The sequence below is a fragment of the Priapulus caudatus genome, unplaced genomic scaffold, assembly GCF_000485595.1.
Source record: "Priapulus caudatus unplaced genomic scaffold, Priapulus_caudatus-5.0.1 Scaffold1131, whole genome shotgun sequence".
NCBI lineage: Eukaryota > Metazoa > Priapulida > Priapulimorpha > Priapulimorphida > Priapulidae > Priapulus > Priapulus caudatus.
In genome coordinates this window covers 73,674-79,413 of record NW_014578192.1, presented here as the reverse complement: position 1 = coordinate 79,413, position 5,740 = coordinate 73,674, and the positions used below count along the sequence as shown (strand labels likewise).

Sequence of the window (5,740 nt, the reverse complement as noted above, 5' to 3'; positions counted from 1 at the left end):
GTATTTATTCATATCAACGGAACGAACATGTAGTCGTATATGCGGATGTTCTATCGAATATGCGAATACTTTCTGAATATGCCTGAAAATGCTTTTCCGAATATATATGCTTTCCCGAATATGCGTAAAATCTGAAAATATACAAATTTTACCGCAGATCAGAGAACTGTTAAACTTTTATCATAAATTACGTTACATATAAGATATATTGCACAATTATGAAAAGCAGCCGAATATGATACAGAATAATAACCCGTAACAGGTAAGGCCAATATAATAAAGCAGGCATCATAACCATTGCGTTATAAACTAGTTACTACATGTACTGTATAACATTCTAGTTTACAAAGGTTGGATCTTAGCCCAAAAATACGCAGGGTGTGTGGCAAACCAGTGCGTAAAACAGTAGATTAATGATTATAGACGGCACAAGGCCACTTTAGAAGTACGCCAGGGCTGAGAGATAGACAACAATCTCCCCGAACGGCACAGCCACGGCTCTAACAGAGCTAAAAAAAACGCGAAAATCTAACACGAGATCGGCCACAACAAAGGCCTCAAAACTCTATAAAATACCGGAGTCATCAAATTTAACGTAGTTACTAATAAGAGAAGGAAAATCAGTTATATCAATCTGTCATATTGAGGCACTATACATACCTCTTTGGTTCTTCCAGAAATCGTAGTTTGAAACGGATAATATCGAAATGGCTGGCAGCCGTAAGCGCCTAAAATACACTGCCCCGGTGTACAGGGTGAAAGCACTTATTGTTAGTTTTTCTTCCCGCTTGGTGGCGGCACAAGACGGTAAAATCAGAACGGGCGCATTTACACTCCCCTAAAAATTGCAGAATTATGCAATTTTCCGAATGACAAATAACAGTCAATCTTAAATTTACTTTAGAAAACTGCTCTGAAGGGCAGCCGCACTGTTAGCGCAATTCGTAACCAACAGCAAATCTATCCGGTTTTAGCTGTAACTCAACTTTTTACCAAATAAAAGAATCCACATACTCCAAACTTCACTTGGTTGGTTCTGTCAACTCAGACAAAAAACACAAATATCTGACCAATCACTGAGTGAGAACCAGTAGCCCTGAACCACCTGAGGACTCAAGATAGAGTGCAGCCGCATGAACTACAACTACAATTTAAAACCCAACTTGGGACAATGACACAATAATGATCCTTGCAAGATACCAGTAAAACGCAAGGACAAGAAGCATCCAGGGCAACTGATAACTCGCTCCAAGCAGGGTGGGTTTCCGAACTACCACAAACTGGAGTCCTAGTTCTGCACATTGGTGCTAAATTTGAATGGCACTGTCGAAACAGGCTCTCTAGCCAGAGTCTCTGACGAGAATCTCGACTCCAAGGAAGATGTTAATTTTCGTCCTCAAGCACCAGTACCAGTTTCTGTACTGGCCTCTCCAGGAAAGTCACCTTCCCTTTCCGCTTTCCTTGATCATCCAGAGCCAGCTCGCCGATGACCACCTTCACGTTTCTTACGAGCTGGTCTTCTCCCGGGTAGACGTTGCAGACTCTAGCGAACTTCCACATGTTCCTTGGTGCATTGTACTCTTTTACGATAACCAAATCGCCTACTTTGAGATTCCGTTTGGGGCGTACCCATTTGTCCCGAGCTTGGAGACTCTGTACATATTCTCTCCTCCATCGCTGCCAGAACTGGTCGGCCATGTGTTGTGCGCGACGCCAGTGCTTCTTCAGCATGAGGTCCTGGCGATGAAAGTTCCCAGGAGGAGCGACGACGATCCTCGATTTCATTGTGAGCTTGTTTGGTGTTAAAGGCTCAGGACCGGTAGCTTCATCGAGATTTTCTGCTGTCAGGGTGCGACCGTTGACGATTGCTGCCACCTCATGTAGGAATGTTCGCAGTGACTCATCGTCTAGTTGGCTCGCATGAGTAAAAAGCATAGAGCTAAGAATGCTTCTTACCGTCCTGATCTGACGCTCCCAGACTCCGCCTTGGTGACTAGCAGAGGGAACGTTGTTTTGAAAGGAAAAATCTCCATGTTGCTTCAGGAGATATTTTCCTACCGCATCAAGGTCGACTTCAGCCCAGGCGTCCTTGAGCTCTCGTTCAGCGCCGACGAAAGTTGTGCCTTGGTCGCACCTTAGTAGCTTTATGGATCCTCGAATGGCTATGAATCTCCGCAACGACATGATGAACGAGTCCGTTGACATTAGTGGTGTAACGGTTAACCGCGGTTAACCGAAAACCGCGGTTTTTGCGCCACCATTCGGATATTCGAACCGTCGTTCCGTTTTCGGCTCGGTTTCGGTTCCACATTTTATATATACCCGATATATACACTTTTGAGATACGCGCACTGCGATGGACCACTTGCTACATGCCACGAGAAGGTCAACGCGTTCATTTTGTCTGCAAAATAATTGGGATTGTGTTTCTTACACCTAATCAATGAAGTACAAAGACACTGAGATGGACTATTGGACATATTTGCCTATTTGGTTACTTTTACTGAAGTCAAATATTTGAATTTCCTGTACAAAGGTTTTGTTGAATTTGCCCTAACATTTGGGTACTGTATATTAAAGGTTTGTTGTTCAAAGAATTTTAGTGACATTATTATTTAATATTTATAAACCAGTCTGATTATTAAATTTGCACTTCTGTTTGGTGTTATAAGATTTGTAATTGATCGCAAATATTCGAACCAAAAATAACCGAACCGAAGTGTGAAAACCGAAAACCGAACCGAACCGTGAAGTTGTGATTCGTTGCACCCCTAGTTGACATATAGTTTACAGTTTCTATGTGGACAGCCAGTATGACGAGACACGTATAGATTACTCCATACCGCTTAAGCTCCTTTTTACGCCCTACTCGTTCGGTCGTGTAGAACGGGCCAAACACGTCTGCGCCGCAGTAGGTAAAGGGGGGCGCAGGCTGTAGACGATCGGCTGGCAAATCTCCCATCTTTTGCTGTGCGGTTGTTCCTCTCACTCTACGACACGCCACGCATTTACCGATATAGCTCCCAACTACCCTACGGCAGCCTACTATCCAAAACCCGTCTTGGCGTATGTTGTTTACCGTCATTCCTCTGCCTTGGTGTTTTACAGCCTCATGGTGATGTCTGACGAGCAATGTGGTTGCATGGGAAACCTTGGGCAGTATTACTGTATGCTTGAGGCCGTGAACGTACTCTTCTCGCCTGATCCGACCTCCTACCCGAAGTATCCCGTGATCATCGATGAAAGGGTCGAGCTTGTACAATGGTGAACTCGACTTGACTGTTTGGGTTTCTCCCCCAGTGGTGCCTGCGGCCTTTTGAAGACTCAAGACAATGTTCTCATTGCCGAAGGCTTCGTCTTGTGCTGCTTTTATGATCTCCTCAGAGCGTTCAAGATCTTTGGCCATTAAATGAGGATTCGCATCCTGGTCCAGCTTTACATTTCTGACCTTCGCGAGGATTCGATCCTTGTATCGGAGACAGTTGGCTACTGCGGTTTTTGCCGACATCCACGAGGAGAAGCGCGAGATTCTATCCATAGTAGATGCATACCGTTTACCAGTTGTATTAGTGTTCATTGCTATCTTTCGGAGCTCAGGTAGCATGACGGGTTCACGTTCATGTTTGCACGCTTCGGGTAGGGTTGAATTCCAAAGGAACTTGGGTCCCCTGAGACATCTCGCACCTCCATCTGCCAATTCCTCAGGACTCAGCCCACGTGAGGCCTCGTCCGCTACGTTGTCTTCACCTTTTACATGTCGCCATTGTTTCGGTTTCGTCTGTTCACGAATTTCCTGAACTCGATTGGCTACGAAAACGTGAAACCTTTTAGCCTCGTTTCCAATGTATCCTAACGTCACCTGGCTGTCTGTCCAAAAGGTCTCCAAGTCTATGGGATATTCGAGCTCTTTATGGCGTATTGTGCTCACTCTGGCCGATACCAGAGCAGCCGAAAGTTCAAGCCGAGGTATCGAAATCGGACGCAGAGGACAAATTCTTGGCCTTTCCGAAGACAAAGGCGCAGTGAATCCGATCCTCAACATCAACCATTCGAGTGTACGAACATTGTCCATAACCCGTGGTGCTAGCGTCCGAGAAATGGTGTAGCTCGATCTGCTTGATTTCTCCAAAGTCTCCTGTTGTTGGTTTCAAACATCTCTGCGCAGATACTTGCTCCAAGAATAGCAGGGTGATCCTCCACTTCTCCCATTTTGCTCTTAGGGTGTCTACAAGCTCTTGATTAACACGGGGTACGAAAAAAGGTGCATGCACATTGATCCGTTCGGAATGTTCGCAGCTAGGTCATTGACCTTTGCAGACCTTGCTCTGAGGTCGTTCGGAATGTTCGCAGACCTTGCTCTGAGGTCGTTCGGAATGTTCGCAGACAGTTCGTTGTCCTTTGCAGACCTTGCTTTGAGGCCGTTCGGAATGTTTGCAGACAGTTCGCTGACCCTCGCAGACCTTGCTCTGAGGTCGTTCGGAATTTTCGCAGACAGGTCATTGACCTTCGCAGACCTTGCTCTGAGGTCGTTCGGAACGTTCGCAGACAGGTCGTTGACATTCGCAGACCTTGCTCTGAGGTCGTTCGGAATGTTCGCAGACAGTTCGTTGACCTTCGCAGACCTTACTCTCAGGTTGTTCGGAATGTTCGCAGACAGGTCGTTGACCTTCGCAGACCTTGCTCTGAGGTCGTTCGGAATGTTCGCAGACCTTGCTCTGAGGTTGTTCGGAATGTTCGCAGACAGGTCGTTGACCTTCGCAGACCTTGCTCTGAGGTCGTTCGGAATGTTCGCGGACAGGTCGTTGACCTTCGCAGACCTTGGCCAACAACTGTAGATCCTCAAAGGTTCCCTACGAATTCTTACTTTTCGCAGTGTTCTTACACTCCTGAGACCGTGTGTCCTCTAGGAAACGTTCCATCATAGAATCAGAGCAAGCAGAAATGGATTTGGTGCTCTCATAATCCAGATTTGCTTCTTCTAGACCGATGTCTCTTTCTACCTTTAGACGTTCCACCCTGGCTCGTGTTCTCTCGATCTCCAGCACAGCTTCCGATTCTTCTTTCATGTAGTTCAACTGAACCCGCATTTGGTCGATTTTCTTTTGCGACTCCCTCCGCCTCGAACTGGAACTTGAGTTTAATGACGGCATCTCTGAATCGTGTTCGTATACTTGGTGAAAAGAGATTTTACTGTGGCTGCCAACTTCTCAAAATTACTTGACAAGAACAGAGATTTACAACATCGTATTTATTCATATCAACGGAACGAACATGTAGTCGTATATGCGGATGTTCTATCGAATATGCGAATACTTTCTGAATATGCCTGAATATACTTTTCCGAATATATGCTTTTCCGAATATGCGTAAAATCTGAAAATATATTCAAGCATATTCAGAAAGTATTCGCATATTCGATAGAATATCCGCATATACGACTACATATTCGTTCCGTTGATATGAATAAATACGATGTTGTAAATGTTCGTTCTTGTCAAGTAATTTTGAGAGGTTGGCAGCCACAGTAAAATTTCTCTTCACCAAGTATACGAACACGATTCAGAGATGCCGTCATCAAACTCAAGTTTCAGTTCGAGGCGGAGGGAGTCGCAAAAGAAAATCGACCAAATGCGGGTTCAGTTGAACTAAATGAAAGAAGATTCGGACGCTGTGCTGGAGATCAAGAGAACACGAGCCAGGTTGGAACGTCTAAAGGTAGAAAGAGACATCGGTCTAGAAG

The 5,740-nt window shown here is 45.3% G+C and overlaps 1 protein-coding gene across 1 annotated transcript in view; it reads left to right on the top strand.

Moving 5' to 3' along the window:
• The window catches only part of LOC106815501 (tubby-related protein 4-like), a 35,590-nt gene that overhangs the window by 2,342 nt on the left and 27,508 nt on the right, over nucleotides 1-5,740 (top strand). The gene's annotated exons all lie outside the window — the stretch shown is intronic.